The sequence below is a fragment of the Balaenoptera musculus genome, chromosome 20 (genome assembly GCF_009873245.2).
Source record: "Balaenoptera musculus isolate JJ_BM4_2016_0621 chromosome 20, mBalMus1.pri.v3, whole genome shotgun sequence".
In the NCBI taxonomy this organism is placed as follows: Eukaryota; Metazoa; Chordata; class Mammalia; order Artiodactyla; family Balaenopteridae; genus Balaenoptera; species Balaenoptera musculus.
The window spans coordinates 55,791,952-55,816,864 of record NC_045804.1 but is presented as its reverse complement, the minus strand read 5'-3'; the positions used below and the strand labels follow the sequence as shown (position 1 = coordinate 55,816,864).

Here is a 24,913-nt window from a genome sequence, read left to right as displayed (position 1 = left end):
TGTGCCCTTCTGCTGGTTTCCCTGGTAACCAATGAGCCAACTCCTGTAACTGGTAACCTCCTGCTCCCCCAGGAACAAAGACTGCTGCCACGTCCTGCCCACAGTCTACCGCACACAGTGGGATGTACTTCCAGGACCTTGCTTCGGGCGTGTAAGCTCCTCCATCCATTAAACCATCGATGTCTCTGTCGCTGACTCTGGGCTCCTCCTTCCGTCTTGAGGCTGGGCAGGCCTGCGGGGTGCAGCCCAACATGAGGGAAGAGCCTTATTGATTCTGGTCTGATTCATTAGGAGTCATTTGGGTCCACAAGGGTGGGGAAGCACGTGCTTCTTACTGCATTTTTATCTTTGTAAACATACCATAGAACACCAGTTCACAGACTGATAGGTAAATGCTGTGGACTGAATGTTTTGTGTGTCCCCTCCCCAAATTCATGTGTTGAAATCCCAATGCCCAATGTGATGGCATTAGTATGTGGGGCCTTTGGGAGATGCTTAGGTCATGAGGGTGGAGCCCTCATGAGTGGAATTAGGGCCCTTATAAGGAGACCCCATAGAGTACCCTTGCCCATTCCACCATGTGAAGACACAGGGAGAAGATGTGGGCTGTGAACCAGCACGAGGGCCATCACCAGCATGAGACCACGCGGGCAGCTTGATCTTGGACTTCCCACCCTCCAGAACTGTGAGAAATAAATTTCTGTTGTTCATAAGCTATGCAATCTGTGGCATTTTGTTACAGCAGCCTGAATGGACTAAGACAGTAAATAAGAAAGAACTTAATTTTTGTTTGATTTGATGCAATAAATTTGGAAGCTGATTTTTTGTTGTTGTTTGTTTTAAATGTAAAGTAAAACCTGGTATGTGACTGAATTCAGGTTAAGTAGAAAAAATAATTTCTTTCAAAATCTCAACTCTCATTTCCATCTGAAACTTTTTATCAAGTCAATCTAGGCACATGTTTATGGAAAACTTTAATAGTTATACTGACAACTGCCACGTCCCACCTCTAAGCCACACTACTTGCTTTCAATCCTATTATTATTTATTCTGGTATATGTCTCTAAATATATCATTATACTGCTACTCATTGATTCTTCTTTTTTTTTAAATTTATTTATTTATTTTTAGCTGTGTTGGGTCTTCGTTTCTGTGCGAGGGCTTTCTCTAGTTGCCGCGAGCGGGGGCCACTCCTCATTGCGGTGTGCGGGCCTCTCACTATCGCGGCCTCTCTTGTTGCGGAGCACGGGCTCCAGACGCGCAGGCTCAGTAGTTGTGGCTCACGGGCCTAGTTGCTCCGCGGCATGTGGGATCTTCCCAGACCAGGGCTCGAACCCGTGTCCCCGGCATTGGCAGGCAGATTCTCAACCACTGCGCCACCAGGGAAGCCCGACTCATTGATTCTTATTTGGGATGTCATCTATTGGTTTTCTTCTGCAGGGAAGGGAGTTCAGCTGTCTTACGTCACCCCACATATACACTGCCCCTCCCATTTTCTGCAGATAGAGCAACAAGGTTTGATCACACTCTTTGTTGTGTTTAGCGTTTGCATTATTAAGGCACGCAGATATCATACAGTATTTGTCTTTCTCTGTCTGGCTTATGTCACTTAGCATAACGCCCTCCAAGTCCATCCAATTTGCTGCAAATGGCAAAATTTCACTTTTTTTATGGCTGAGTAGTATAATACTGTATGACATCACTTATATGTGGAATCTAAAAAATACAGCAGACTAGTGAATATAACCAAAAAGAAGCAGACTCACAGATATAGAGAACAAACTAGTGGTTACCAGTGGGGAGATGGGGGAGGGGCAATATAGGGGTGGGTAAGTAGGAGGTACAAACTGTTGGGTGTAAGACAGACTACAGGGATGAATTGTGCAGCACAGGGAATATAGCCAATATTTTGTAGTAACTGTAAATGTAAAGTAACCTTTAAAATTGTATAAAAAATAAAAATTTTTAATAAAATAAAATTTTAAGATGGTTTAAAAAAAGGCATGCAGATATTAGTCACAGCTGAGGCGTGTTGCACATTAAAGCAATTGTTCCTTTATCATACAATTTGTTTCCCCTAGAATTAATAACCATCTCATATTGTTGTTTGCTTAGTTTTCTTTAGACCTATCACTAATTGCACTAAACTTTCTCATTGAACTATGTAAACTTCATTTCATTTGGCGGATATGGCAGGTAATTCTTTATTGACCAGCTTGGTCCTGAAGGTTCAGTTTATTTTCAGTACGTAAATTTTATTTTTGTTTTGTCTTTATGAATTTGGGATCATGCCATATATACACTGTTTATAAGTGACTTTTTTACTAAGTGAAACCTCATGAACATCTTTGATGACTGAAGCATCCTGTTTAATGAATGCATAATATTCTACATCACGAACACACCCTAATCCATTAAACGAATTGACCACTGTGACATGTTTATGCAGTTTTCAATTTTTCACTTTTATATACAATCCTGAGATTCACATTCTTGAAGCTCAATTTTGGCTATTATTTCCTGAGATAAATTCTAAGAGTAGAACCGCTTGGTCCATTGACATATTGGACATATGGTTTCTTCTAGAAATAGTGCTGAATTTGAGAAATGTTGCCAACTCTGGGCTTTATAGTCTTAAACATTTTGGTCAGTTTTAAGTGTTGTCTGTTTTAATGCTAATTATTTTCTGCATCATTTCTTTAATAGCCAGTGAGGCTGTGTGTGTCTTGTATGCTTATTTGGTATTTTGATCTTATATTTTGTGAATTGCCTGTTTATATTCATTGTTTGTTTCACTACTAGGCAATCTCATCCCCGCCACTCCTTTATGTAACCTCTCCATTTGAGTTTGGAATTGTCGCCTATCAGACTTATTCTTTGCATTCTACCTCTTCCAGGTCTTTCCTCACACTGTTTTCATGATTCATTTTTTTTTTTTTTTAAAGAATTATTTATTTATTTATTTATGGCGTGTTGGGTCTTCGTTTCTGTGCGAGGGCTTTCTCTAGTTGTGGCAAGCGGGGGCCACTCTTCATCGCGGTGCGCGGGCCTCTCATTCTCGCGGCCTCTCTTGTTGCGGAGCACAGGCTCCAGACGCGCAGGCTCAGTAATTGTGGCTCACGGGCCCAGTTGCTCCGCGGCATGTGGGATCTTCCCAGACCAGGGCTCGAACCCGTGTCCCCTGCATTGGCAGGCAGATTCTCAACCACTGCGCCACCAGGAAAGCCCTTCATGATTCATTTAACCACCCACCCACTCGTGCATCTCTCTAATGTTTATTGAGCATTATTGCAATCTTTAAGGAACTCTGAACGCAGTTGAACAAAACAATGTCCTGGCTCTTATGGAACATACCTTTTAGAAGGAAGACAGGTAGGAAACAAATAAGCAAAACCAATTAAAAATATCAGATAGTAAGTGTTAGAGACAGGTTTAAAACTAGGTGCTATACTTGGGGATAAAAGGGGGGCTCCATTAGATGCAGCAGTTAAGGAAGATGTCCCTGAGGAGGTGACACTGAGTCTAGGACCTCAGAATGACACCAGGGAGCCAGCCATCGATAGAGCAACGTCCCAGGAAGAGGAAACAGCAAGGCAAAGCTCTACCTCCTGCTGATTTGAAATATAACCATTCTTGAAGGTAAAGTCCCAGTTCTGTGAAGCTTTTTTGGACCATTTTAGCCCATATAAAACTCTCTTTTGATTTCATACAATCCTCATTGTCTGAACTACTGGTCACTTAGAATTCACAATCTTACATAATCAATTTATCTTAGGTTTATCATATTTTCTTTCTCAGATAAATCTAAGAGTTTCTTAGGGTTAAGAGTCTTGCATCTAATATTTATATGTAGTGCCTACATTAGTTGGCATACCCTGATGCTCAATAGCTATGTTTACAATTAATGTATGAAGTTATAATCTTTCTTGCTTGCCATAGGACTTTGTCTAATGCAGTCATCAAAATCCTAGGAAAGAGCCATGGCATACATAGTCCTTGGTTCAAATATGCTAGAAGTAAAGCTGTTTATTGAAGAATGTGAGCTTATACAGGAAGCTGTCACTTACTTTCTTCTTTTTTTAATATATTTTTAAATTGAAGTATAGTTGATTTACAATGTTGTGTTAATTTCTGCTGTACAGCAAAGTGACTCAGTTTTATATATATATATATATACATTCTTTTTTATATTCTTTTCCATTATGGCTTATCCCCGGGTATTGAATATAGTTCCCTGTGCTACACAGTAGGACCTTGTTGTTTATCCATTCTATACGTAATAGTTTGCACCTGCTAACCCCAAACTCCCAGTCCATCCCTCCCCCATCCCCTTCCCCCTTGGTAACCACAACTCTGTTCTCTCTGTGAGTCTGTTTCTGTTTCGTAGATAACAGAGTTATCTGTTCATTTGAGTTCATTTGAGGCACTTACTTTCTTCTTGATGAAACTTTTACAGGAGAGTCAGTCAACAAAGGAGGAAAAGCCAGGTCCAAAATACAACTTAGATAACTGGTGTTTGAAAGAGAGCAGGTTGCTACCACGTGTGTGCATGTGTGTGCATGTGATGTGTGTGTGTATATGTGTGCTTGTGTGTGTGTGCACGGAGAATTTATTTAGCATCCTCTATACACTCCAGCACACGCTGAGAGAAAATGGAAGAGAAATTGTTATACGAAAGAAACCTGCTTCTCATCTTCAAGGATTGTAACATCTATTGGGGAAGAATAAATACCAAATACCTAGAACTCATGAAAACCCCTAGAAACTTAAAAAAAAACTTATGCAATAGTGTAATCAATCCTATACTTAAGGACTCAGAGTGCTAAGCATACAGCCAGGGGTAAGGGAACAGATTGCTTATCATAAAGGCAATGGCAGAGTAATTGCAGATAGAGATTAGTTGTGTGTGTGTGTGTGTGTGTGTGTGTGTGTGCTTTGTTGTATGTTGAACACATAGGAACTGCAATTCTAACCAGTTTCCTCTCAATCACCTTTTTATGATCCAATCCATCTGTTATTTGTGTCTTGATGAATGATTTAAAATAATAAGCATTCTTCCAGGACCCACTCAGAAGTCAGTTTCTTCAAAGCCTCCCGGTCCATCTCATCACTGGCGAGATGGATCTCTTCCCCTTCAGAGTGTGACTTTATCCAGACACCTTTCAGACCGTAGTTCTCAAACGCTGCCACAGGTCATACTATTTGTGTGGGTGTCTTATGGCTGCACATGCAGTCCTTAAAGACAATGACTGTTCTCTCAGGTTGTGTACCTTTACTACGTCCACCTAGCACCTTGCACGTAGTGAATACTCAGATTAAAAGGAAATCTACGGACTCACTGGAAGGACTGGCGAAGTTGCGGGCAGAGGTGGGCCGTAGGAGGTTTGTTTAAGGTCTGAGCGGCTGGGGAGAGGCTGCGTGCGGCTCCTTCAAGGCTTTTCTCTAGGCGTCCCCTGCCGTCCACCCACCCTCAGCTTGCTCAAAGAGCGAGTCTGTGTTTAGAGCAATGTGATTTAAAGGTCACATTTATGAGCAAATAGCTGTGTTTATAAACTTAGTTTGACAAATAAGGGAGGCTTTGAAATGGATACTGTTTGCTGGAACCAGAACCAAGTTCCACCAACGGTGCACGCTGACTCTGGTTGTGGAAATGTGCCGCCAACGTGGCCTTCACAGCCCTAACTCCTCACCCACTCCTTTCATGTTTTGAAACGTAATTATTTAAAAGCTCGATGGAATTTTTAGGCATTAGGAACTTTTGGGGGTTTATCTATTTTGCGTCAACCTGCCGTTGTCATGATATTCTGCTCTGAGTGGGGGGAGAAGGAGCCTTGGGACCTGGCTTGATCTCACCCTGTTCAGATCAGCCACAGTCCCAGGCGCTGGTTTACTTTCTCATCAAGAGAGTCAGACACAGAAAGACAAATATCATGGGATATCACTTATATGTGGAATCTAGAAAAAGGGTACAAATGAACTTATCTACAAAACACAAGTAAGGTCACAGATGTAGAAAACAAACTTATGGCTACCAGGGGGTGAGGTGGGGGAGGGATAAATTGGGAGATTGGGATTGACATATATACGCTACTATATATAAAACGGATAAGTAATAAGGACCTACTGTATAGCCCAGGGAACTCTACTCAATACTCTGTAATGGCTTATATGGGAAAAGGATCTAGAAAAAGAGGGGATATATGTATATGTATAACTGACTGACTTTGCTGTATACCTGAAACTAACACAACATTGTAAATCAACTGTACTCCAATAAAAATTTTAAAAAGAGGGTGTCCAGAAGATTGTGGGACCAGGGCTATTGGTCCCCCTGCAGCCTCAGAGTGTCCTGTTGGAAAGGTTACACTGAGATGGGGGTGGCCTGGGTTTGTGATACAGAAGAAACTGCTCAGAGTCTAAAGCTGGAAAGAGGCACCTTCTGACATGAATTGCGCTGGCCCCCAGGTTCCAGCTGCACAGAGAGAAGACTCCAGGTAGAAAATGACCCCAGGAACAAACAGTCATCCTAGGAAGGGAGGAACCCAACCCAGAGACTGCTACAGGTCCTTCGGGTTGGTTTTAGTGAACAAGAGGTAATTACTCCTTAGTTGCCGAGACAGGGATTCAGAGAATGGAAGATGTTGGAATAAATGGCTAGAGATTATGTCCAGAGAGCTCAGGATGCCCAACCCCAACATTTTCATTTTAAGGAAGTGTGGAAGAGTTGACCATTATGGATGATTGTACTCAATTCCGTGAGGCGAGGACAGCATTTCAAACCACTTTCTAGAATGGGGGAAGGCACATGGGTGTGCCACATGAGGGGGTCCCCTTCGGGGAGATTAGTGGTGGTCCCAGGATATATGAGGGCTGAGACTGTTATGTCCTCATTTGGTGAGAGAAATGGATAGGAGATGATGATAAATGACTATTCTTTCACAATACTCTCTTGAGGGGGCTCTGCATTTTTTTCCTCACAAAACTGCCTCAAAACGCTTAAAGAATTCCACTTTGGAATGACTTCTGAGCTAGTTTATGTTTTATATCTCATCACTCTACAATTGCACCTCATTTTTAACCAAAAAAAAAAAAAAAAAAAGTTTCCTGCTCGATCAACCACCTTATTCATCAGACTTGGCTCTGAGTGATTTTTGGTTGTTTCCAAAAATGAAATTCACCCTCGAAGCTGAAAGATTTATGTTACCAAAGCTCCTGAAGAAATGTGACTTGAACTCCGAAGAACTCAAGAGGAGTTCCAGATACATTTTGGTACTGAAAAAAAAAAATCCAAGTCTCATTATTTCGCAGTCCAACCACATACATTTTCCTATTCTCTTCTCTTCCATTGTGTCAGAAATGAAACTCTGATCTGAATGAAGTATTCCAAGTGCATTAATCAAAGAGCTGTGCTCCATCTAGGCATCTATAACTAAATTTCTGTTTCTACAACATCTGTTGGAGAATAGAAGAAGGAAAAGTGGAAAGATACACGTAAGAAGAAAAACAGAGGTGCCTGTAATGAAATCATGAAAGAGTGAAACACCTCACTCCGTGCTGTTGCGTACAGGTTGTGCTAGCCATGTGCGTCGTATGTGCCGCGGGCAACCTTCTGGCTTTGTGTTCTTCATGTTACTAGAGTAATGCATGTTTACCCCAGAAAATTAGGAAAGAAGGAAAGCAAAAGGAAGAGAATTTACAAATCATCTATAGTTCCATGGGTAACTAATTTTGATCTTTCATCTTTCTAGCCTTTATTCGATGGATCACATATTTTGTGGCAGATGTCTTTTTTGTTTGTTTGTTTTTTAAAAAAATAAGATACATACAGAAACATCCATAAAACATGTAAATAGAGCAAATTGTGTTACGCACTAGTCAGCTCCCTTCCCCCTTTCCCTGTAGACAACCACTACCCTGATTTTGGAAAATTGATTTTTTTAAAGTTTTTCATCATATTTGTATCATCTAAGCCAAAAGTAATTTTTCTTTTCTTCTCTATTATTATCAGTGTAGAATCGTGGATTTTTACTTATTCAAGTATATTGTTTTTCAGGCTCCAATCATCCTAAATGTGGCCAGTGGGGGCTTTTTCAAGCAGCTCCTGTGACCTTCCCACACAAGCCCATCAGCTTGAACCCTTCTTTTCCTCTGACACAGCAAGATTTTTCAGGCCCACCTTGTAGGCCCCCTGCCCTGACCATTTCTCTAAGGATCCCTGGTTTCTGTAGTGAACACGTGATAGTTTTTAGAAATCAAGATCTGGACGGTCTATGCGCTTTGCTTTTGGGGTGCCTGTGTTTCTAGATTCTCTCAGAGGACAGAACTGGGAAATACACACACATAACATATTATGGGCTTGTTGGGGATAAAAACACACCCCTGTGTTTCTCCTTTGTTCATGCACTCACAAAGCTTCTGATACCAGATGTGTGGGTTTTCCACACATCAGGCAATTTTTATGACACCAGCCGGGTGTCCTATAATTCACTGCAATTTTGACTCTACTTAACGTGGAATTAGCATCAGATCCCACAAGTTAAGGGTTCAGTCCCACAAGACTGCCCCCACTTTTGACACCAATTAAGTCCCAGGTTGCTACCTGTACTTCTAACCATCTGGCTATAAATGAGGGTTTCAACAACCCCCTCCTTGTATTCGATAATTTTCTAGAATGGTTCACAGAAGTCATGGAAACTTGTGTTTATTGGTTTATTATAAAGGGTTCAAATGAACAGCCAAACAGGGACAAGTGGGGAGGAGGGCGTGCAGAGCTTCCACGCCTCCTCTGGGCACACTGCCCTCCCACATCTGTGTGTTCACCAATCCCAAAGCTGGAAAAGAGGTTTCATTAAGAAGAGTAGCATTGACATATATACTCTACCAAATGTAAAATAGATAGCTAGTGGGAAGCAGCTGCATAGCACAGGGAGATCAGCTCGATGCTTTGTGTCCACCTAGAGGGGTGGGATAGGGAGGGTGGGAGGGAGGGAGACGCAAGAGGGAGGGGATATGGGGATATATGTATATGTATAGCTGATTCACTTTGTTATACAGCAGAAACTAACACACCATTGTAAAGCAATTGTACGCCAATAAAGATGTTAAAAAAAAAAAAAAAGTCATGATTGAGTAAATCATTGGCCACTGGTGAGTAACTCAATTTCCAGCCCCTCTCCCTTGCCTGGAGGTTGGGGAGTTGGGGCTGAGAGTCGCAACCCTTTAATCACGTGGTTGGTCCCTCTGGCAACCAGCTCCCACCCAGAGGCTGGGTGGGGACCTCTAAGAGTCACCTCATTAGCATAAACCCAGGTACAGCTGGAAGGAGCTCATTCTGTAAAACAAAAGATGTTCCTCTCACCCCTATCACTCAGGAAACCCCTGAAGATTTAAAATAAAAGTCTCGTGCCAGGAGCCGGGGACAAAGACTAAATATATATTTCTTATTACAATATCGCAGCTTAATAGAAGACAACAGTATTCTCCTATCTGTTCCTACACCCAATTTATTTGAGTATAATTGCTTTACAATGTTGTGTTAGTTTCTACTGTACAACAAAGTGAATCAGCTATACATATACATATATACCCTCTTTTTTGGATTTCCTTCCCAATTAGGTCACCATAGAGCACTGAGTAGAGTTCCCTGTGCTACATAGTGAGGTTCTCCTTAGTTATCTATTTTATACATAGTATCAATAGTGTATATACGTCAATCCCACCCCCCCTTCCTCCTTGGTATCCATGTTTGTTCTCTATATCTGTCTTTATTTCTGCTTTGTAAACAAGATCGTCTATACCAGTTTTTTCAGATTCCACATATATGTGTTAATATATGATAATTGTTTTCTCTTTCTGACTTACTTCGCTCTGTATGACACTCAATTTATTGTGACATCACATGTCACGTCGTCTCTGGAGGACTCTACTGCGTGCATACTCAGGAGAGAATGAGAATGATATAAGGTGAATAATGTGTTCCTGTTATTACGAAAATAATTTTCATCTCACAGATGCCCTCCAAGGGTCTCAGGGTCCCCCAGGGCTGACCAGACCACACGCCACTGAGAATGGTGCAGCAGAGGCATCAGCACTGAGAATTACAGGCTAAGGCTTTGAGATCCTTTGTCTTGATCTTTACGGTATTGTCCTTAGAAATGGACCCTCCAACAAACTGTTAATATCGGCTAACTTTGTAAAAGTTTGCAAAAGTTGAATGAAATCCTAATTTACCTTAGGAACTGCAAACTCGTATATATAACGATTACCTTTCGAGTGGGACCCCAATGAGGGTCCTCTTGCCCGGTGTCCTTGGAGCCAACAGAACGAGACCGAGTTCGGTTCAGAAGCAAAGGAAAGCGTCGTTCTCGGATCATAGAACGAAGAGACGCGACTTTGCTCTAGAGTATGTGCTTCCCCACCACGCAGGCGCAGGGCTGCTTTATAGGGTCTCGGGGGGCGGGGAGGGGGCGGGGTTCTGGGCGGGCGGCCCGAGAGCTCAGTGTCGGGCGCAGCGTCTCTGCGCACGGCCCGCCGCCGCCATTTTGGACTGAGTGTCGTGCGCAGCGCTTCTGCGCACGGCCCCGAGCTGAGGTGCAGGTGCAGCCGTTTCCCGCCGGGAACTCCGGGCTGCAGGGCCGCGTGCGAGCTCCGTGCCCGCGGCCCGCGGTGAGCGAGAGAGACTGGACTCAGCACAGAGGAGAAGAAAGGTTAGACTTTGTTTTATTACCCAGATTCTGTTTATCGCCGGGAATTGTTCACGGTGACGAAACTGCTGCTCAGCTTCTCTGGGACCCATCTGCCCCTCCACCCCCAGGCCTCTCCTTCCGGGGCGTTTCCCGGCGAGTTCACAAACGGGAACCTTTCTCCACACCAGTGCTTCTGAGCGTGTGCTCTGGTCACCCCGGGGGACCCTGAGACCCTTGGAGGGCATCTGTGAGATGAAAGTCATTTTCGTAACAGTAGGAAGACCTCTTGCACCTTTCCTCATTCTCTCGGGAGGAGAGTTGCGCAGGCGCCAAATCCTCGACTTCTTTCCGACACCCCCCCCGGAAGGGCTCTGGCTGAGCCCCGAGCATCTCTCACCTGTCCCCTCTGCTGCCCCCTTCCCGCCCCCCAGGTCCGTTCTCCACAGAACCGCCAGAGCTATCCTTTTAGTCCCCGACACCATGCAGTTTTCTGCGGAAAATGATGTGCTGTCGACTGCTTTCACTCAAAGCTGACGGCTTAAAATGCCCTTAAGGGCTTCCCTGGTCTGCCCCAGCCTTTCCCTCTATGACCCCCCCGGCTCCCAGCTCTCTCCCCACCACAGCGACTCCCCTCTGTTCCTGGAACACCCCAGACCTGCTTCTGCCGCAGGGCCCCTGCCCTGGCGGTTCCCTCTTCTCCCTCGTCATCGTCTCACTCCCTGCTTTTCCAGGCTTTGCTGAGATGTCCCCGTCCCACTGTGTCCCACCCTGCCCACACTATTTAAAACGGCAGCTTTTCCTACACTGGGATGCCTGTCCCTCCCTTCCTGTGCTCTACATTTTCTTTTCCGTTTCCCGCCACAGCATTTACACTCTTTATTTGGTAATTGTGTGTTGTTTATCGTTTGTCTCGCTCTGCTAGCACGTCAGTTCCACACGTCAGGGATTTCGGGCAGCTTTCTTTCACTGATGTATCCCAGGAACCTAGCATGGTGCTTGGCATGTAGTAGACACCGAATCAGCATTTGCTAAACAAATGACCGCATTATACACAAATGTCTCTAAAGAACTAGGATGCTTGGAATATTTGAAGTTGTGATTTAACTAAGACCAATCATCAGGAATTTGTTGAGCAAATTGATTATCAGAACTCTTTCCTCTGTAAGCAACAACAACTCAAGTAAAAGCTTAAACAAAGAAAGGAAAGAAGAAATTTGTTGACTTATAAAATAAGCTTCAGGCATGGCTGGATCCAGCAGTTCAAGTGATGTCATTGGGATCCTGTAGCTTTACTTTCCTCCTCCTCCGTCTACTTCATTCCCAGGCAGCCTTTCCCTTTATGGTGATAATGATGCCACAGGCATCTCTAAGCTTTTGTTACCAGCCACCGCATGAAAAGAAAGGTGTATTTATCCCTATTGGGTGCACTTGCTCCCAAACTCTCTCAGTGGCACAGCAAGGGAATGTGTGTATACATCTGTATTTATTTCTGTGTCTGGCTCTATCCTTGAAAACTACCTGTTCACTCTCATCCCTCCAGTTCCAACCCAACAGCACAGGGTTTATTTTAGCTTTCTCCCTTTCATTTCTCTGATAGTGAAGCCAGGCCCCCATTTCCTTAACTGATTTACTGATTTGATCAATGCTCCTGTATGTGACCGATTCCCCCTCACCCTCCACGGCCGAGTCTCCCCTCATGGGATGCCCTCCTCACCTGCTCAGATTCTTGTACCTCGACCACTGTGTTTCCCTCCCGTTCCTGCACAGGTGCTGGCCCTTGTTCTGACCCACTCCACAGCTTTAAGGCTGAATTGTTCAGGATGGGAAGAGGAGAGAAGGGAAGAGGAAACAGGGCGTCTTTATCTTAATTTATGCCAGTTACCCCAAGAGACTCAGGACCCCCAGGCTGTCCCCGATTTCCAGGACGTGAATGCCCACGAGGCTGCGTGGTCAGTGAGGCAGCTTGCAGCCGCCCTTCCCCCAGCCGCGGTCGGGGATCCTCCCCCCTCCCTGGTGCGTTTTCCTCCTGGCGCTGGTTGCTCTCCCCTGTGTTGGTTGGATGGAGCCTTACCCCTCCAGTGCTCAGGGCTGCGCCTGGCACGTGGAGGCATCAGGGAATATTTGCTTGATGAGTGAGCCCCAGGAGAGCGCCGTCCCACGTGGGCCGGGAGTCTCCGAGTCCACCCCCGAGGGTGCTTGTCGTGGCCGTCCTGAGGCCAGCTAAGGCTTGCGTGCCCTCCATCCCGACGCCCCGGCAGGTGGCACGTCCTCTGGCCGGCGCGGCGCCGGTGACATGGGAGCCGACGAGTGGAGGAAGTGTCGTTAGCATCATTCATTGCTTATGTTGTACAGGCTGTCAGAACTAATGAAAGTTTATGACAGACGGGCAACCACCAGCTTCCCCGTGTTATTTATCTTTCTCGCTTCTGGCTCGGAGCACTGGGCGATTTTTCATTTACATTTAAAAATGCCAAGATGATTAAGCGCAATTCGCCTACTCAGAAAACTAGCAAATTGTATCAGTGCGCAGATGTAATGAATAATCATCAGGCATGAGGAATGAGGAGCCGTTAAGCAGGGTAGTCTGTCTTATCCCAGTTCCCCTCCCTCCCCCCGCCACCACTTCCACCAGTTCCCAAACACCAGGGACGTGCATCACAGGTTTTTCCTTTGCTCATACCTGGTGTTTGCAGTATGTGTGCAGTGACAGACAAAAGGTTCTTAGGAGTTGTGATGCAGGTGCCCACGGCTCAATAGATTTATTTGTAGCAGCCTTAGAGGGATGATGCAAATAGATGTAATACATGGGGGTTGGGGGGAGGGATTTTTTAAAAAATAGAAAATTTAACGTAAGAAAGGATGGAGGTCCCAGGAGACAGGTTAATCCTAGAGTGACAAGACTCAAGATTGTGAGACTGTGTTTATATAACCAAGAGAAACCCGCAGAACCAATTAATCACAGAGACCCAAACCTGGGAGTTGTATGTACTTGGAAAAGTTCTTTTGTATACACGGCTGGTTCTCTTATCTCCTCATTCCTGCAGTGTTATCTGTGCTCCCATCCCCACCTGCTGTTGCAGGATCTCCAGCCTCTGCAGTTCCCTGCTCCCCACAAATTACTTCCCGGGGCATGGGGGGGGGGCGGTCTCTAGAGGTATCTCACATGTGTTCACTAATAAACGGTTAGGTCTCGTGTAACATCTGCATTGGTTTTTTTCTTTATTCTCTCTGCTCCCGTGGGATTTTGCTGAGCTGCATCCGTAAGGCACCAGAGCATCAGCCCCGTGTCTTTCCTCTGGAGCCTTTCAGAGTCTGGGGAATGCTTCATCTCCACAACCAGTGTTTTCCCAGGGATTTTAAAATTGTGCTGTTTGTGTTCCAGCACCTTCTAGATTCTTTTAGTAAACAGCTCTGGGGCGGGGAGGCAGAGCTGAAAGGCCAACATTATGCTCGTCTCGACACCCAAGCCCCAGCGTCATGACTGAGGCTTTGTGAGGGGCAGCGCTGCTCTGCTCGCCTTCCCTCTCAGGACGGGCTCCTTCCCGGAGGGCTCCTCGGGTCTTTGTGCACCTTGGCACCGGCAGGCTGGACGTGCCCAGACCTGCCTGGCTTCCCAGCGCGGGCACAGGCTCAGGCTCCTGGTGGCACATCTTGATTCAAAGGGGCGCGGTGGGGCTGGGAAGCAATTCAGACACAGGACTCGCCCTCGAGGACTTTATTACGTGAATAGACATGCAGTAAATAAGCAAGCGGTAGGGGAGGGAAAGCTAAGTGGGTGAGAGAGGCACAGATAACGGAGCAGAGAGGACAGCTACTTCCTGCAGAGTCGAAGCAGGAACGCCTTCATGGAGGTTTGCCTTGAGACGCGAACACCTGGAGGAGGTGACTAGAAAGGAATCCCAGGAAGAAGGAGCGCAGGGTGGATATTCCCAGCAACACAAGGGGATGGCAAGGCTTCAGATGGGCCAACACCTACACTGCTGGAGGGAATGTTTGGGGAAGTTATGGTGGGCAGGGGGAGTGAGACTACGTACAGGAGAGCCCTGGCCAGCGGCTGAGTCGTCTGTATCTTATTTCGTATGTGGCAAAATGTACCCAACTGAGATAATACACCAGATGGAGCCATCAAAAGCCGTCGAGGAGCAGCAGGGTGTGACTCTGGGTCAGGCAGGTTCACCCGGGTCAGTGCGCGTCAGATGAATAGGAGAGACTGGGGTGGGTAGACCAGTGGGGAGTCTTCTGCAATAGCATCAGGTACGGGTACAGAGATTGAAGCATCTTCTCTCTTTTCAATCGAGAAGATGATGGGGTTGGGAGATAGAGCAGGCGGGTGTTGAGGTGAGGGAGGAGAGGAGTCCAAGGAGAGCCGTACATGAGCATTTAGGAAGAGAGAACAGCATGCTGTCCAAGAGACGGAGCGTTTTTTTGGATGGAACATGATGAATTCACACCTTCAGCGTTTGTAAGTTGGGTGGGATAAAGACAATGATTCCCATTTTCGAGGCAGGGAAATTATGACACACATTGGTAAGTGGAGTGTCCTTGCTCACAGGGTACAAGGCAGAGGTGACCCTCAAACCCAGACCTTTGGATTCTAAAAGCTTTTCTCTTTTCCTTACAGACGTGCTAAGTAGATGTACAGAGAGAACAGTAGCAAAAAGGAGTCAACAAAAAGGTGAGTAGTAAAAAATTATGCGATGAGTGAGGAAAACAAATGCATTGTCATGATTCCTGGGAGAACCATCAGGCAAATAAACTCTCCTAATCCAACCTAGTGAGAAATTTCCTGGGCAAGTGGATCCATGATCCCATGTAAGTCCTCTAAAAAGAGAGACTAATGAGAAATCAGCTCCAGTGAAAAACAAACTTAGAGGTAATAATTGTGGCGGGACACGGGGCATTCCTCCCCCAGGGTCCCAGGCTGTCGTATAAGAAAAGCCATAAAATCCATAATAGAAATTGCTTCACCCAGAAGCTTCTAGAAGGTCCATGCATTCATAACTGGGATGTCAGTAACAGGCCTATTGCTCTTGGTCATCCTCAATGATAACCAGCTGCTTGTGAAGCATCTGTTTTGTGAGAACTTGGACTCTGTCTGTTTTACATCTGGGAATGAGGTGGTGGTATGTTGTTTTTCTCTTGGGTTGGTGAGGAGGAGAGGTGGGGAGACACAGGCTTGCCAGTGTCCTATTTGTCTTTCTGTTTGTTGTTGCAACTGGCCTCATTAGATCAGGCGAGAGCTGCCAACATTTATAACTTTGGCTTTTCTAATTAAAGTTCCCCTGAAAAGGCTACCCCTCTCTTCTGACTCTCGGCAGGAATGTGCTCTCATAACACAGGCATCTGCCCCCTGGACTAACCTTTCTCGAAACCAGATAAACAAAGTAATACTAATAAAAATATCCATCTGTGCTTAAAGATAAATAGAGCATTAATATACCAAACTGAGATCTGGATTCTTTCGGAGCCAGCTTTAATGATATTAGACATCTGTTCCAGCTTGCTTTCCACTCATTTTCCATTTGCACGTTCTTACACGAAACCAACAGGAAAGCGGTTTGTCTGGGGAAAAGGGGGTGCCACTTGACCACTGTCCTCTTCTGAGGCCACTGCCCCCATAGAGGGTGAGACAGAAGTATAAACCGATGATGTGCCCTAATATTTGCCCCCCTGCTTGCGTTTCATCATGGATTTTAAGCATGGTGGTCTTTTTTTGATTTTATTTTTGGGTACCAGAATGCCAGTTTATTCATTGTCAACCGCCAGTAGAATTGTGGGTAGACCAGATGTACAAATGTTGGCGTGATAGAGGCAGTCATTTTTCTCCTGGAGTCAAGATGTGAAAGTATCTGAAAGCCATTTGTTTACCAGGAGGCCAGAAGGTCTCAGTGTGGAAAGGTGGGAGAATGATGGTTTTTCTTAAGGAGAACTGTACTTGGATGGTAGAAACCAGCCTCTCAGGGTTCCTTTAGCATTTTTAACACTCAAGAAGAATTGCAGGCAAGATGCTATTGTAGGACAGCTTTCTCCACTTAAGGGCAGACCTGTTGACCTGGGTTTCTTAGATGTAGTGCTAACTCTAAAGGGATACGAGCAAGTCAGTGGGAGCAGGGGAAAAGATGAATGGGGGCATTAAAAATTGCTACAGTGATGGGGCAGGGGTGCCACTGACTTTTAGTGTCTGAAGACCAAGGATGCCCGAGTACATCAACGTGAGGGACAGCCTTGCCCAGCCATGACTGGCCAGTCCCAAATGCTGATAACACAGTTTTGAGAGGCATCCACATTTTAAAATAGTGGAAACACTTTTTTCAAATAAAAATCTTATGTAGAATCCCCAAATATAAACCATATTAAAGAAGAGGTATTTTTTCCTGAAGGAGAGGAGGTCCCTGAAAATTTTGGGGGGGAGCGGTTTAAGAATCACTATTTTAGGTGCTATCAGATGGGCATGCAGTTCTGATGTTTCCTTTGGTCCTACAATGTGCTAAGAATCAAGTGGTTTAAAATAATTTTTTAAAGCATAATTTTATTCCCCTTAGCATTTTATATAAAAGTTTTAAACTCTAGATAAAAATGGAAAGAATTATAAATACCCATACACGTGACACCTAGATTCTACAATTGCCAGTGTTTTTCTCCTTTTGTTTCATCACTGTCTCTCCATATATATTAGTTCATCTTACTTTTAAATTCATGTCAAAGTAAGTTGCAGACATCAGTACTTCCAAATGCGTATCAAGCATTAACTAGAGTCCTATCTCTGTGTGAGATCAGATTTACGTACAATGAAATGAATAGATCTAGCGCATAGTTTATGCGTTTTAAAAATACAGTCGTGCCGCTCAAACCCTTGTCAAGATGTAAGACATTTCCATTATCTCTGAAGGTTTCCTGGTAGCCCTTGTCAGCTAGCCACGCCCCCGTGCTCCATCCCCTCACTCCTGGTGAATACTGTTGCAGTCTTTTCACCAGGGATTCGTTTTACCCATTCCAGAGCTTCGTTTGAATGGGATCACCACATCCGTGCCCTGACTTCTTTCATGCAGCAGATTGCTTCTGGGACTCATCCGTTCTGTTGCTTTCATCAGCGGTTCCTTCCTTTTAATCCAGGGGGTGGTGTTTTTGGCTGTGGACTGAAGGGAACTCTGACTTTGGTGGTTCATGATCCAGCACTTCCACATCAGGCCACTCTCATTATTTCTGGCAGAATTAGCTTTGTCTGAACAGCAGCAAACAGTCTGTCAGGAGGGTTCATTCAGGCAAACCGGCTGACGGCTTGCTGAGAGTGTCATCGTGCCTGGCGTCTGAGCGGGCCGGCCGGGCTGGCCGGCGTGGCACAGCAGTCACACCCGCTCTGGGCAGAGCCAGTCAGGGGGCTTGGGGCCCTTCAGGAGCACTGCTCTCTTCTCTTCCCCAAAAGCCAGAAGGTTGGGATGAATCCTCAGCTCTCCTGAGTTCTTTGTTTTTTTAATTGTGGTAAAACATATGTAACCTAAAATTTACTCTTTTAGCCGTTTTTAAGCGTACAGTTCAGTGACATTAAGTATGTTCACACTGTTGTTCTACCATCACCACCATCCGTCTCCAGAACCTTTTCATCATCCCAAACTGAGACTTTATACCCATTAAACAGTAACTCCCCAGAAGAAATAGTGACACATAGAGAACAAACGTATGGATACCAAGGGGGAAAGTGGGGGTTGGGATGAATTGGGAGATTGGGATTGACACATATACACTATTGATACTATGTATAAAATAGATAACTAATGAGAACCTACCGTATAGCACAGGGAGCTCTACTCAATGCTCTGTGGAGACCTAAACGGGAAGGAAATCCAAGAAAGAGGGGATATATGTATACGTGTAGCTGATTCACTTTACTGTACAGCAGAAACTATACTTACAGTTGTAAAGCAACTATACTCCAATTAAAAAAGAAAACAATAACTCCCCATCCCCCTCCCCCAGCCCCTGGCAACCCCCATCCTACTTTCTGTCTCTGTGAATTTGACAAATCTAGGGACCTCATATAAGTGCAGTCATATAGTATTTGTCCTTTTGTGACTGGTGATTTCACTTAGCACAGTGTCTTCACGGTTCACGTTGTAGCACATGTCAGAATTTCCTTCCTTTTTAAGGCTGAGTAATAGTCCACCGAGTGTATAGACCACATCTTCTTTATCCATTAGTTTGTTGGTGGACATTTAGGTTGTTTCCACATCTTGCTTATTGTGAGTAATGCTGCAATGAACATGGGAGTGCAAATGCCTGTTTGAGTCCTTGTTTTCATTTCTTTTGAGTATCTATCCAGAAGTAGAATTGTTGGATCACATGAAATTCTAGTTTTAATTTTTTGAGGAGCCTCCGTACTGTTTTCCACAGCGGCTGCACCACTTTACACGCCCACCAGCAGTGCACAGCGTTCCGGTGTCTCCACACCCTCTCCAACACTTGCTGTTTTCTGTTTTCTTTGATCATAGCCATCTTGATGGGGGTGACGTGGCATCTCATGGTGGTTTTCATTTGCATTTCTTTAATGACTAGGGATGTTGAGCATCTTTTCATGTGCGACCTATGCAGATTTTACCTGAGGGATATTCTAAGAGGGACCCGTGATCAAGGTCCAGCAGGACCACACAGATTTTCCTCTTTCTTTCCAATGGGACAAAGTCTGGGGCTAATTATCCACTGAAGACACTTAGTAGCCATCTTTATCATCATCACCCAAACACACAGTGTGGGTAAAGAGATTCATGCTCTACAAAACTCCTTCTCGTACATTATCTCATTCAGCTCTTGGGGCAGTTTCTGCAGCCTCCTCTCTCTGGGCCAAGCACCTCTTCCAAGACACCTCCCAGTGCTCACCACCCCTTCGTCACTTCGCATTTTAAGACAGGAGCCTGGATGTGCCCCACGTGATCAGAAAAGTGCTTTAGACCTCTTTGGCAGAAAATCCAGCTCTGGAAACAAGGCCCATCTGTTTAAGGCTAACCCATGGTTGCCTGTGCAGAAGTCATGGGAGATCCCATGTTCCTCCTTAAATGCCATGTGTCCTCTATCCTTTGACACTGTGATTTCTCTTGGTGGGCTAGTCATTGTCACTGTTGCTTCATCGGGGGCTCCTGAGATTCTACTCTGTTAGTGTGTTCTTTCAGTGGGTTTTAGTGGTTCTCCCTCTGGGAAGAGTGAAATTCGTGCATCTATTCACTCATTCATTCAGCCATTGTGTATTTATTGAGTGTCCACTGTGTATAGTAACTACAGTAAACACTGGAGATACAGTGATGAACAAACAAGAGATAACGTCTGGTGCCCTGGATCCAGGGAACTTAGATGGATGGGCCAGGCAAGACCCACTTAACCACAGAGAAAACCCTGCAGGGCAAAGGATGGCCACTTGGGACAAACATGCTTTTTCATCTGCCAGAAATAAGCAAGCTAAGTTTGAGGCAAGAGTCCAGAGTTCCAATACTTACACTGTCCCAAGAATTCAAGGACCCATTCAGTTTTTATCACAGTGTCTGTCTAACTGCCCTTTAAGTTCAGGTCTTCCCTGCAGAGCTGGTGGACTCTGGGTGCCTTGGTGATTGGAGTGTGATCTGTGAGGCACTGGGAAGAACTTTCCAGTGGCTTGAAATTCCTTTAGTGGGGGTGTCAGATACGTAGGAAGGCTTTGTAGGATACCTTGAGCCTTAAGTGGAAAACTCCACTAAAAGACAAGGAGCAGCTCAGAATCACAGTAAGCTGTAAATGAATTGATTCACTTCTCAGCAAACGTGTATGGAGCACCCACTATGCTCAGTGTGGACAGATGCAGAGCTCTCTCCCTTCACGGATCTCTCTCTCTCTCTCTCTGTATAGAAGCCAGTGAATATTAAACAGTAAGCAATTAATATACAGAAAAAGTATTCAGAGCTCGAGAGCCGCGAGGAAACTAGAAAATGCCACCAGGAAGAGAAGGACCAGGAGTGTAGACTCACCTGGGTAGGTTTGAGAAGCAGGCTGTGAGACGAGGATGTGCGGGCACTCAGTCTAGTGGGGAGGCCGTGCCAGGAAGTGCCAGCAGAGGAGTGGGGAGGTGGGCCGGGAGAGAATACAGCTGGCAAAGGTGTGATGCCAAACGGGTGGCCACGCAGGCGCTGGGGAACCAGTGATGTCGGAGCTGCGGTACCAGGGTGAGGCATACGGACTGAGGCTGCTCCTGGGGCCGTCAGTTCACTGGTAGGTCCAGCCGGGCCTGCATCTGGGCAGAGTGGGATCCAGTGGTCAGAGTGGCTCAGGGGGAGTCACTGATGCCAGCGCCGGGAGTCTGGCCTTGTGCACGGCCAGTGAAGACCAGGGCAGCGTTCGCTCTTTCAGGGATGACACCGCTGGGCTTGTTCTGCAGATAACAACAAACAGGAGGTAGCCATGGAGAGATCTAGGGAGAGAGCATTCAGGGCAGAGGGAACAGTGTGCACAAAGGCCCTTTTCTTGAGAAAGGATGTGATGGCCAGTATGGCTGGAGGTGACGAGGGAGAGGCAGGCTGGGCTCCTGGTCCCCGCACGGCAGTCTAAGCGCCGTGGAAGCCAGCGGAGGGGTCTCACTGGCACGCCTGCTTTACGTTTTGTTACCACATCTTCCTTGTTCGATCAAGTTTTCATAGTGTGGGAACGGACTGGCCGCTTGGAGTAATGGGAAAAGAGCATCGCAGGCAGCCCAGGGCATGGAAAGCAGAGCCTGAGACAATGAGGACAGCACCGCCGCGCTCAGAGCTGTGGGAAGGGCCTCTGTGATGCAGTGCATCCCGCTCTCAAATGAAAGCAGCCCAGGCGGGGACCCTGGCCTATTCTGAGGATGGCCAAGCCTCGAAGAAGAAGAACAATTAGAAAGTAAAAGGATTGGAAAACGGGGAGTTTCCAGTGGCCATTTCTTTGTGTCACTCGTGATGCATTTTGACAAAGTGTGAAGCAGGGAAAAAGCCACGGGATTGCAGGACTGCCTGGCTGGGCCCGCAGAGCAGCTAACAGAGCTCGCCTGCCCCAGACAGCGGGCTCTCTCCTCCGGTTATGAATTTGGAACCGAAGCATGCAAAAGGAGATTACAGGTTAGCATTCACTGCAGCATTCAGTGAAAAATGAGACTGCCGCGCAGGCTGGGGCTCAATCTACCAGGAAATGGTGGGCGCGGGAGCCCTGGCCGCTGAGCAGACGGTGGGTGGAAAACGCCCAGGCTGGAGGCTCAGGGTTTCCATAGCTTTGGGTGAGAACTTCTTCTTTCTGGCTATTAAGTCCATCCTTCCTTGTGTCTCTGACCCCACGATATTTCTTTTCCTTTTTGTTTTTGTTTTCCTCAGTTTTTTCTCCATTAAAAATGTGTTCCCTGGGTTTGAAAATTAGGTAAGTGACACGAAGAAGGCCCTTTCAGTTCTGTGGCGGGGGAGGGGAAGAGGATGGCACTGAATCAGTTCAAACCAAGACAGTACCTTAAAAATTATGTAATTTTTTGGAGACTTTAAGCCTCCTCCAGTCCAAACCCCTCCTTTTAGAGACGAACTAGCAGAGGCCCAGAGGACCCAAGTGACTTCCTCAAGTTCCCGTGGCCTCCCGGTCGGCAGAGCCTCAGTCAGAGCCTAAGTCTGTGGACTTTCATGCCAAGACTCTTTCTGTGACACCCACAGACTTATTTTTCTCCTTTATTTGTGGCGAAACTTGAGTCACTGGCAGAGTTTATTCAGAGTGCAGACAGTCGGAGCCTTTGGTGTGCAACCAAGCTTTGCTCCTTTCCACATGCCAGGGCCGTGGAAGGGACGTCATGGCCCATTGCCCCTGCTCTCTCCTTTGTGCCGGCACAAATGCCATGCCACGGCCTTGGCACCGGGGCTGCAAGGGATTGGGTTTGGTGCCCTAGCGGGGCCCGTGGCTTCAGGACAGGGGTCCCCACCCTCAGAAGAGGGAGTGAGACCGGTGGGCTATAAAGTGTCAGCAGAGGCAGTAACGCGCGGTGCTTCAGGCTGATTGTCCAGACCCCAGACTTTCTGGTTTTTCATCTTGCCTCTTACTTGCTGCGTGAATGCGGACTGTTTATTTAACCTTCCCCCTGTAGAGCAAGGATGCAGATATCCACAGCACTGTGTTAGTTATCTATTGCTGAAGAGCAATGCTACTACACGCACAGTGGCTTGAAACAACACATACTTATTGTCTGCAGTTTCCCTGGGTCAGGAATCCAGGCACAGCTCAGCCAGGTCCTCAGCAAGACTGAAGTCAAAGGGTCTGGCAGGGCTCAGGTCTCATCTGAGACTTGACTGGGGGAGGATCCACTCTCAAGCTCACTGAAGGTGTTAGCAAAATGTACGACCTTGTGGTCGTAGGACCAAGGGACTCATTTTCTTGTTGGCTGGTGACCAAGACCATTTGCTTTCTCAAAACCAGCCAGTGGGGGAGAGGCTCCAGCAAGCCAGGCACTATAATCACACACATGTTATCATGTCCCCTCTGCTGTATTCTAGTGAGTAAAAGCAAGTCCCAGGTCCCACCCACCACTCACTCAAAGGTATGGGTGGGGTGATTACACAAAGGTATGAACACAGAAGATGGGGATCGTGGGGTCACCTTTACAGTCTGTCCACCACAGTGCCTCATAGGGTTATCGTGAGGAGGCAGTGGGTTAATACACATCAGCCTCTTAGAAGAGGACCCTTTCTCAGGAAGCACAGTGAGCTGGTTGTGGTGGAGGCGGTGTTCTTACCACCATCAGAAGAAGATGCCTCTAACGTGTACTTGCTCTTGGAAAGTCTGAACAGTCTTTAGGGAATCTGGGACGACAGGATTCAATTGAAACAAACACCTACGTAGTTCATAAATGAAAAAATTCCAGTAACCACTCTCGTTTAATTTCATTTTCTTAGTTGGAGATTGCATGGCGAGTGGGAAATATGCAAGGTTTGGAGTTCAAAAAGCAGTGAATTCATAGGCAGCTTTCTCTGGACTACACAAATGTTGGCTGTCATCTTCACTTTCTTCTTAAACTAGACTTTCCAAATTATTGTTTTTTTTGTAATTACGGGGTTTATATATTAAAGAAGTATGTAAGGTAGTAAAATTGCCACTGTTTTGTTTGATTTAATTTAATTTAATTTTTTTATTGAAGAGGTATAATTGACATATAACATATTAGTTTCAGGTGTACAACATAATGATTCAATATTTGTATGTACTGCAAAATGATCACCACAATAAATCTAGTTAACATCCATCACTATACATAGTTACAAAATACTTCCATTGTGATGAGAACTTTTAAGATTGACTCTCTTATCAACTTTCAAATATACAATAAAATATTATTAGCAGTAGTCATCATGCTGTGCTTTACATCTCCAAGACTTATTTATTTTATAACTGGAATTTTGTAACTTTTGACCCCCTTCACCCATTTCACCACCCCTCTCCCACCTCTGGCAACCACCAATCTGTTGTTTGTACCTATGAACTTGGTTTTGTTTTGTTTTTAGATTCCACATCTAAATGAGATCATATGGTATTTGTCTTTCTTTGTCTGACTTATTTCACTTAGTACAGTGTCCTCAGGGTCCATCTATGTGGTCTCAGTCCAAATTATTTTTGATTGATTAACCCCATTGGTTAAAAATGTCTTATCATGCATTCCAATATATGCATCTTTATTTATATTGTAAGATATGCACAAAATAGAAATTGCAAGAGCTTGAGATAAATTAGAGCTAAGCAATAAACTGTCCTTCTAATCCTGAAGGTTTCCAACCATCATGAGCTCTTACTTCATGGTACTTTGCATGAGGGCTGTCATCAACAACAGTGGATGTACATTCATATTTCAAACTTTTGTCAGATCTCATTAGCCCTATTCTTTTGGGTTTTTTCCTCATAGTGTGGCTGACAGAGAGATCAAATAGCAATGAGAGCTGCTTGGCCACTGTTGCTATGAGTCTACATTATCAGTATTATTGGTAGTATCTTCAGTCCCAGTGTCTTTGCAAGAATCCTTTAGGCCACTGGTCTATTTTGTAAGCGTTGGTTTGGGCTGAAATAAATCATGTAGTCATTAAGTTAATTTTACTGACCTCATATAAACTGTGATACATGAAAGTCTGCTTAAAATGTAGATGAGAGAGGACACCTCGTCCTGTTGTGGACCCATGTGTCAAATGACACATGTCCCATCTTACATAGTGGGCTCATGATGGTGCCAGAGGAAATCT

General features: G+C 45.4%; 1 long non-coding RNA gene across 1 annotated transcript in view; it reads left to right on the top strand.

Moving 5' to 3' along the window:
* The window catches only part of LOC118887540, a 149,513-nt gene that overhangs the window by 38,975 nt on the left and 85,625 nt on the right, over nucleotides 1–24,913 (top strand). Inside the window, exon 3 of the long non-coding RNA XR_005018024.1 lies at nucleotides 15,307–15,360. This is a non-coding gene — a long non-coding RNA (uncharacterized LOC118887540). The remainder of the gene's footprint in view (nucleotides 1–15,306; nucleotides 15,361–24,913) is intronic.